Genomic DNA, 10523 nt, shown 5'->3' with positions numbered 1-10523 from the left:
CCGTTGGTGCAAAGGGGGCAAGCACAGGCCAAGGCATCGGGCAAAGGTTACCATTCCGGTGCAACAAGACCAAGACCAGTAGAGCGCCAGGACGGAGGTCACCGTGGATCCCAAGACGGCGTCATCACCAGAGCTTTTGGCAGCCGAAGACCACCTTTGGTCAGGATAACTTGTACTAGATGTTCCCCTTCAAAATGACCAATTGTTGGCGCCCTTCCCGCTCATTATTTTGGGAAGAGGCCCAGGGCCTCTATAAATAGAGCTAGCCACCACAGAGTAGGGGGATGGAGAGAACAAGATAGAAGGATCCAGAGAGCGATCTAGGAAGGAGACAGCTAGAGATCTGGTAGAACCCCAGCAGAGAGAGAGAGGCGACTGAACTCACCCTAGCAGTTCATCGCACCAGCTCAAGAACACCTCTCGCGAGGTTGTTCTTCTCTTGTACTGTTCATCATCAGCACCTGAGGGAATCCACCATACCACACACTGGAGTAGGGTATTACACCACAACGGTGGCCCGAACCAGTATAAACCTCGTGTCCCTTGTGTTGTTTGTTGTTTCCAGCTTAGATCACGCGAGGAGATTGGACGTATATCGGTAGGGGAGAGATCTCCGCGCGCACCCTAGTGTTCGAACCTCAAGGGTCTGTCGGAACCCGAAATCCGACATACTCCAAGGATGAATGCATCTGTTGAAGTTGTTGGAGCTGGTGGAGTGGCAACTGGATGTGGCACTGATGTTGTGGCTGCATGTGCTGATGTAGTTGCTCTAGTGTCAGTCGCTGGCACTGCAGCAGATCTCTGACCTCTTGGCACTCTTTGAAAGGCATCTATGGTAGCCTAACCTTTCCTCTCCTCAGCTTCTTCCTGGAGCTGCTCAACTGCTGTCTGCATCTCTGTCACCTTCAGATCAAGATCATAGAACTTAGTCTCAATGATCCTTTCCAGGCTCTCTTGGTTTTGAGTCGGGGTGGCCAATCCTTTCTCAATCCTCAAGGTCACTTGAATCAGATATGAAAATTGATCTTGTTTGGTCTTGAGAAACACTTGAGATGCCTCTTCAGCACTTGGCATCTTTGCTGCTTTCTCAGCTTTAGCTTTCTCTCTTTTCTCTTGTGCCTGTACAGATGTAGGATCTTCTTCAGTCATGACAACAGTGTTGTCCTCAAAATCTGGTCTCAAAGGAAGATGTTCCTTGTCCAATAGATATGTGCTTGTGCCCATCTTGGAGTTAATGAGCACATGGATGTGTGGAGCATACCCACATGACCTCTTTTGATCTGCAGCATTCCTCTTGATTGTTTCCACAATCAGGCTCATGACTTTGAACTTTTAGGGCACATCAGACAACTGCAACAAGTTGATGGAATGGCCTCTGATCATCTTGTGATCTCTAGATTTGGGCAACAAGGTATGCCTCAAGATGGTGTTAACTGTGGCCAAACCAGATAACAAATAATGAACAGAGGCTAGCTTATGAGTTTCTAGGGCTTTGTCAGGAATTTCTTTGTACATATTTGCCATAGAGTTGTGATCCTTCTTCTTCTTGGCATAAACATCTATGTCATCCTCTTGCTCTTCAGGTGCATTGATCAATTTTGCCCATTCATCAACTATAGAATGGTACCTAGTACCTTTAGATACCCAGACAATTTTCCCATCAGGATAAAAGTGTGCTGTGGAGTAGAATTGCATGATTAGTTCATCATTCCACTTGGTCAACTTCTGACCCACAAACTTGTCCACTCCACATAGCCTGAAGCTCTCATGCACTCCTGGAAAATGGTCTTCATTGTTGTCAATGTATTTCCAGTCTGTCCACTTCATATCACAAACAATGGGCTTCTTATTAAGCAAGATGGTTTCATAGAAGTCCTGCTGCTCCTTGGTGTGGAACCTATAATCCACAACAGTCCTTCTCCTCACAGCATATGGATCAGTTTGTCTCCAAAGTCTGAGACCTGCATCCTTTCTGATGTTCATGTCTTCTGCCACTGGATGACTATCATCATGGTTAGGGATCTTGGGCTTTAACTTTCTAAGCACATGGGCTTCATCATCTTCTTCATCAATCTCAGGCACCGGAGCCTTGTTCTTTTCAGCATCTGGTATATTCCTTGTGCTCCTCTTGGGTGCAGTCTTTGGAGCTGGAGCAGAAGCTTTGGGAGTTGTCTTGGGCTTAGAAGAGGCAGCCCCAGACTTGATGGCATCCCCCATCAGCTTTTGTGACTTGGGTGCTGGTGCAACATCCTCTTCCTCTTCTTCCTCAGTTGGATCTGCCATCATAGAGGATCTTCCAATGACTTTTGCTATGGCCTTCTTGACCCTTTCTTTCCTCTTCTTTCCTTCACTAGCAGCCTCTTCAGTTGACTTGGAAGTCTCAAGAGTGGAGGCTCTGGCCTTTGACATGGGAACTCTCTTAGCAGGTGCCTTCTTGTTTAGTCCTCGCTTAGTTGCAGCAGAAGTAGGAGCATATTACTTTTTCAGCACCTTCTTCTGGGAGCTCACTTCCTCCTCAGCAGCCACATAGTCCTCATCTTCGGAGTTAGAATTTCTCTTCTTCCTTGTCCTTGCAGCTGCTTTGGGCAAGTTGCTTGGGGTGCTCCTGCTACCCTCATCATAACTGCCTGAGGGACTAGTGCCCTCACTCAGGTTCATATGCTCTTCTGACTTGTTCTGGCTGTCACTTTGATCTGACATACTAGCTAAGCAAACTGACAACTGGCCCTGTGAATAGTTATAGATGAGATAGAGTGGATGAGCATCACAAAGTGCAGGGATTCTGCAAAAGAAATGAGTCAAAAAATTAGTTTTAGTTTTCCACATAAAGCATTTCGAAGCTACCAATTTGTTAAACTCGGTGACACCGAAGCAACTTTTGGAGTCTAAACTAGTGAAATCGGTCAGACCAAGACATAGTTTGGTGACTCCGAGATTGCTAGGGTTTCACAGAGAGTTGAAATCGGTCACACCGATTTGCAACTTTCGATCAGATCGAAAAGTGCAAGTGCATTGGCCTAGGCCAAATCGGTGAGACCGATTTCCACAACTCGGTTGGTCCGAGATGAGTTTGACGAAAACCTAACCCTAATTTTTTGAATCAAACCTAATCTAAGGGATGTTCTTGCTGGACAGGATGATCTCATACATGGTAAAGAACATGGCATTTGCTTTGTGCTAAGAATCGAAGTAAGGAACAACACAAAGATTCGAACTCATACCCTAGTTCGGTGATGAGCTTGCTACAGCGGCAACAGTGGGGTTAAATTCCATTGACGGCGACGGAGACCAGCGGCAGGAGGTCACTAGCGATGAGAGGACGATACGGAGACCCGAGGCGGCAGAGCAGGACACGCGCGTGCTGAGATTTTTGGAGAAATTTCCAAAATTTGACCCATCGATATATATATCCTGACCCTGTCGGTGTGACCGAGTGGAACAACTCAGTGGCACTGAGATGCAGAATCGCAAGCGGTTACCGCAACTCGGTGTGATCGAAAAGTTCTAATCGGTTGCACCGAGATTTAAAACATAGATCAACTCAGTGAACTCGGTCAGACCGAAAAGCATGAATCGGTCAGACCGAAATGCACAGAGAGGTTTTGGAAGTTTAAGTCTATGCCGAATCGGGGACTCTGAGTGCTCCTCACATAGAGTGTTCGAATCTGACTTGATCAAACTTTGTGATGTAGCATGAACAAAGTTTGAGACGAGAAAAGCATAGATAGCTAGAGGAGGTTCTTAGGCATTCTTGTCCATCCATTTGGTCAAAAGAAAAAGAGACAAACAAACAAAGCAACAAATGGATGTCGTCAAATGAGTAAAATATGCACCCAACATGCTCACACAATAAAAATGGCAAATGAAATATGTGACAAAGCACACAAACACTCTAGCATCTATCAAGCAATTGGCGATGACTAGGTCATCTATATATGAGTATATTGACTTAGGAGTCAAATGAGAACATTTGATCTTAGGTCATACTCATCATTTAAGCACAAGTGGGGTTACCACTTTTACATATAGCATTGTTGTGTTCACACCATTAGAGTTGCTTTAGCTCAATTCTTAGAGTAAAGCTCCTCCTAGATGTGATATCCCCCCTAAGAGGGATGAACTAACCTTGGGTTTTGTCAATGACGACTTCATGTAGATTTTGAAGATTTGGATGCTCAAGGTTGATGTAGATCATGGAGCAATCCATTGGAGTGATTTGCACTTTCAATACCTACACTGGTTAGTCCACAGGGAACAAACAAGGATATCCATAGACATAGAATGTAGTTCACACAAGATGATGTCCATGAAAGCATTAGGTTACCTTGTCCCTTGTATTACCAATAAGAGGGTTTGTGACTCCTGGAACTAGTGCAAGATGTGGAAGTTGTTTGCACTCACTACAAAGAAATACACTTCCGTGATGATACGTGTTTGTCACAGTAGGTCACCTTTTCTGTCATGCATGTACATCCATGACAATTTTATGACTGAATCAAGATAGTCATACCCGTGTTGTGGTAGAAGTGTTCCATGACATTACCAAAATTATCATCACAGAAGTGTCCACTTCCATGACGATAAATCGCGCGTCACAGAAGTGCTTTCGTCAAGGGTGACCGACACGTGGCATCCACCGTGACGGAACACAGTTAAGCTATTGGGTCCGGTTTTGGATTCGATAACCCGTTAACAGCCCTGACTAATGGGGATTTTCCATGTGTAAAATCATCATTGGCTTGAGGGAACACGTGTCGGCTCGCCATTGGGACAGATGTCATCCACTCATTGGACCCAAAGCGCCTATGATACGTCGACACGTGGCACAGCCCAACAGAGGCCCATTCCTGTGAAAAGGCCGGCCCGTTTAACTTGGTCAAAAGGTGGCGGGCCGGCCCATGACAAGCCTGTTAATGACTTGTTTGCATATAGCCCATTTACAGCCCGCTAACCCAGGGCCCGTTTACGACCTATCCGAATTAGGCCCAGTAGCATCATCTGGGCCGTCCAATATAATTCCAACCTGTTTTAACTTCTGGCCCATGTATGGCCCATGACGTCTTTCAGCCCATATGAGGCCCTTAGTAACCCTCGGCCCATTAACGGCCCGTGGTAAAACTGGCCCGTAATGAACAGTGTATCACTTTATACCCCAACGACCCATTATTCCGTTGGGCCGTTTCCAGCCCATGTTATCTCTCAGCCTTCTCAGGGCCCATTTATTCTTGGGATCATTTCCAGGATTCGTTTACTTTCGGCCCGTTACTATCATTTTCTGCTTGGGGGCCAAATTCAGCCCGTGGTTACAGTCGGCCCGTTTGTGGCCCATTAATACATTGGGCCGTTTTCATAGCGTCATCAAATACGGCCGGTTAACGATGACCCATTATGGTCGGCCCATGAACGGATGATTTCAACTCTAGCCCATTTACGACCATAATGTGGCCTGTTATTGGCCCATGTTTGGCCAACTGATCATACGGCCCGTAGAAGGCCTATTGATGATACGGCCCATAGAAGGCCCATTATGTCAATGCCCCTTTAAGGCCCATGGTTTCTATGCCCCGTAGAAGGCCCATTGTTTCTACAGCCCTTAGAAGGCCCATTGTTTCTACGGCCCGTAGGAGGCCCATGTTAACTACAGTAAATATGTAGCCCATGGTTAATGTGGCCTAGTTTTAAAAAATAGGTTATTGCGGCCACTAGCAAACCACGGAAAAAGAACTGCACTGACTACAAGAAAACAAATAAACAAGACAATAAGGAAATAAATAGGCAAGCAACTTACGCTAGGCTATCATGGCTATTACACATATTACATCCACTGGGCATCAAAGTTCGCCACTAGTGCAAATATAGGGAACAAAGCAGCATATAAATGCCGCAGCAAAACAAGTTCAGAATTGAAACCACTTCAGAAGAGATCAAGAAACAATATCCTGGGTACCCATAATGCTGGCAAGATGCTTAGCAAGCTTATTAACTTTCTCTTGTTTGGCACTTAAATCCTCCAGCACTTGCTGTTGCACCAGAAAGTATGCATCTGAATTCTGCAGGGACTTCCTCAGTCCTTCGGCTTCCTGTCGCATAACATCTGATCGATGTCTTTCAACTTGAAGTTGAGACTCAAGAAGCCGAACTGATTCAGGCAGCGAGTTCGAAGAGCTGGTGCCAGTAGTAGTAGCCAGTAACTCGAACACTACATCAAGACAGGACTTTGGGGTTGTCTCAGTGTCTTCAATATAGTTTTTATCAGCTTTCTTGGAGACCAACATGGATGTATCACTATCTTGAACCTTATCTGCATTACTTCCTGTACCATTGCATAACGGGGTACTCTTCTCCAATATTTTATCCGCATTCTAAAAGAGAAACAAACAAACACATCACAGGTTTACAATGTAGTATATGAAACTCATTTTGGTAAACCAGTCCAGTAGTAAGGTGGACAGGATAACAACATGAAACAAACATATATCTATGTAGTATGGTCACTGTATGGTCTATATCATTCTAGTTTATGTTGCCAAATCAAGATAGATACCGTTCGAATCATATCTATTTAAGACAAAGCAACTTAGACAGAATATAAGTATGGGAAACTACACAACAATAACAACACTTGTAAGGTGCATGGCATGAGAATATAACTGTTTATTCAATTGAAACTGAAATCAACATAGAGCAAGTTACAACAGCAAACACGTTAAAGAAACAGGTTTAAAACATACATGTTGCTCCATTGGAGTTTCAATTGCATCCTTCAAATTTGAAATTAGTTGGTATGAGTAAATACAGTGATGCAAGAGCAAAGTAGTATGAACCACAGCTACGGAACCTGACCTGAGAACAATTCTTCTTCTGCTTTAAGCGTTGACTTGGGGTTCGGAGTGGTGGTCCTCGTGCTTTGGGCACTGCAGTTGCCTTACTAACTGCTCATGTTTGGGTGCTCTATGGAGGAGATAGTGCTGTGTCAATGGGAACTGGGTTACTATTTTCTGGGGTTGGGGTTAGAAGGGGTGTAGCTGGTTCTCTGTCCAACTGGGTAGGGGTACAATCTGCGTGAGTTTGGATTATGTGTGGTGGGGCTGGTTCTTGGGCAAGTACAACCATGGTTCTATCTCCATCGATAGGTAGCACGATCTTTTCTGAAGACCGTGTTTTTACTCCCACAGATACTGCCATCACCCCTCCAATTGAAATGGCTGATAAACAAGAAAAGTAATTGAATGTACAGACATTGTAAGATAGACAGGTGCAATGGATAGTAGGGAAGAAAACAGGGCATGAAATAATTCACATTTATGTTGTCTAACCGAACAGAATAGCAGCACATAATTTCACATATATGATGGCTACTTAAACAGGATAACATGACACAATTTCACATGTATGATGGCTAAATAAACATGATAGAATGATATACTTCAAAATATTATGACTATGTAAACATGGTGACATGATATACTATACGATGTGTCTATTAAAGTGGTTGGCATGCCATAAATCACAAACATGCCGTCGATGGAAACATGATGGCATGATATAATTCATAGATAGAATGACATAATTCAAAATACGATGACTATGTGAAGTGTGAATAGGATGAGATGATATAACTATATTATGTCTTTAGAAAATGGGTTGGCATGCCATAATTCAGATACATGTTGTATATGTAAACATCATGGCATGATATAATTCAAATATATGATTTATATACTAAGGAAGTGAGCAGAGGGCAATCGCATATATGATGTGTCAACTAAGGAGATGGCATTCAATATCATGTATATGATGTAAAAACTAAGCATTGCAATACAACATATGCATGATATGAGTAATATAACCATGCCAAGTTTGAGCATACACCTCAGGGGGATAATAGGACTGTTCATCTGTCTCTAAATCCTCCTCTGAAGAGTGATATGTAACCAGCAAGATATCTGCTTCACCAGGTAGCATTGTCTGCTCTGAAGACCTTGTTTTCACTCCAGATTTCTCCATCACCAATTCAAATGGATGTTGCATAGGAAGAGCAGTTGAATATACAAACATTGTCGACAAAAGCAATGAGAAATACAAAAAAGGACGGCATGATATAATTCACATATATGACGCTTGGCTAAACAACATGGCATTGCATAATTCACATATATAATGCCTTGCAATAAGATAGCATTGCATAATTCACATATATAATGTCTTGCAACAAGATGGCATTGCATAATTCACATATATGGTAATTAGACACTAAAAATACGGCATTCACACAAAGCATGTCTAAACTAAGCAAATGACATAGCAACGCAAGATACCATACACACGATATGAGCAATATAACCCTGCCAAGTTAGAGCATGCACCTCGGGGGGGATAGGACTGGTCATCTGTCTCTAAATCCTCCTCTGAGGAGCTATCTGTAACCAACAAGACATGTGCTTCATCAGATAGCATTGTCTGCTCTGAAGACCTTGTTTCCACTCCAGATTTTTCCATGACCGTGCTGAATGGCTGATGCACAGGAAGAGTAATTGAATGTACTACAATTATTGACAAATTTAACATGTAATAAAAAATGATGTCATGATATAATTCACATATAAGATGACTGGCTAACCAGGGTGGCATATATGATGCCTGGCTAAACAAGATGGCATTGCATGATTCACATATACGATAAAGAAAATAAACAGATGGCATTGACACAAAGCATGTCTAAACTAAGCAGATGACATCTTTGATGTATACAGTAAGCAATGCAAGGCACCATATGCATGATTTTACCAACATCAACATGCCAAGTTAGAGCGAAGACCTCATGGGGTAAATAGGAGTGGTCTTCTGCTTCTGAATCCCCCTCAGAACAGTTATCTACCTCTTGATTACGATCCAAAATGGGTGGAGGGGGGCTGCCTTTGCGCCCACCATGGAGCAACGTCTGCACGAAATTTTATTGCCACGCAAGGCTCGTCTCTTTTGCTCTACATGTTCAGTTCCATTGTGTACAATAACTAACATGCATAGGAATAAAACATAGTGAGATTATGTAAGGAGTGCATGCACAAATCCAGAGTGATGGTAGCAAACTGTGGGTAGACCCAAAACAAATGATAGCAGGCAGATAATAGCTTTAGTTAAAAAATACAGATAATGGCTCCTTTAATGTTTGTTTGCACCCAACATGAAACTCATAGTAGACACCCGAGATTAACCAGATAGTAGACAAATAGTACTGATTGCTGCCCCAATATGTGCCCCACAATGATTTAAAAACTCAAGTTTCAGCATAAGTTTGGACCTGAGTCGGAGTCTAATAGGTGAAAACGACGATAAAGTAGCATGTCATCATATTAAGCAATGCATAACGTAAGCAGACACGGAAGAGTGCGACCTCTCTTGTGGACCCGTGTAGTCCTCAAGGTAATCTGCTCAATTGATGATGGTAATGCAGTTGTCTTGGCTGCCGGCGGCGGGGAAGAAGATCCGAGGCGGCGAAAGACAGTCTAGAGAGCGGATCCCTACTGTGGTGAACCCTTTCATCGTTGGAGCAGCTGAGCTAGGGTGGAAGACAGCACCGCAGGGGCAGGACAAACCACACAAGGTTTTCTTTGACACATATCTGTAACAGAAGTAATTGTGTAAGTGCTTGTTTGAATTTGAGGATTCTAACAATGTAGGGATAGGAAATAGACACGAATAGGATAGGAATGCATGTGCAAAACAGAGAATTTAAAAACACATGATTCCTGCCAATCTGGGTGTTTGGTTCACAAGAATTGGAAGATCACAGGATGCAAAGAAGCATGGTGAGATTAAGTCAAACCAAAAGAAGTGTACAACCTCTTTGGCGAAGCCATGTCGATCTCAGCGTGATTGGGTTGGCCGGTGAGGATGCTCCGACTGACTTGGCTATCGGAGGAGGGGAAGAAGATCTTAGGCGTCTGGAGATGGAGCCCGAGGCACTGCTCCACTGTGATGGAGGGTTTTGTTGTTGGAGCAGCTCCGGTGAGTGATACGGCGCCGAGGCTGAAGGAGGACAAGAGAGACAACGTTAACCTGAGTGGAATTCTAATAGCATCTCCAATAGATGACATAAAATACATAACCACAAAGTGCTAGATGTATACATCATCCACTCATCTCTGAACTTAACTGTCGAAACTGAATTTAACTGTCGAAACTGAACTTAACTATCGAAACTGAATTTGCTGTCGAAACTGAATTTTACTGTCGAAACTGAATGCACTAGAGGTGAGGTTACATGTCAGTCGACTGACTTTTTCATCTCTGGTCAGTCGATTTTGCAGCCGTTGGATACGAAATCAAGGGCCTGCGGTTCATTTTCAACCTCCACCCCCCTGAGCCGCCAGCCACCACCAACCAAACAGCCGGCCCTCGCCGCCCGCGGCCGGTGGTGCACCGCCCCGCCCGCCCCAAAAACACTCCCCACCTCCGGTCTGCCGCCGCCCCGGCAATCCCTGTAGGCCCCCCCCCCGTGCCGAGTTTTTTCTCCGGCGATC

This window comes from Triticum aestivum, chromosome 2A (genome assembly GCF_018294505.1).
Source record: "Triticum aestivum cultivar Chinese Spring chromosome 2A, IWGSC CS RefSeq v2.1, whole genome shotgun sequence".
NCBI lineage: Eukaryota > Viridiplantae > Streptophyta > Magnoliopsida > Poales > Poaceae > Triticum > Triticum aestivum.
Note: the sequence above shows the minus strand (reverse complement) of the source record.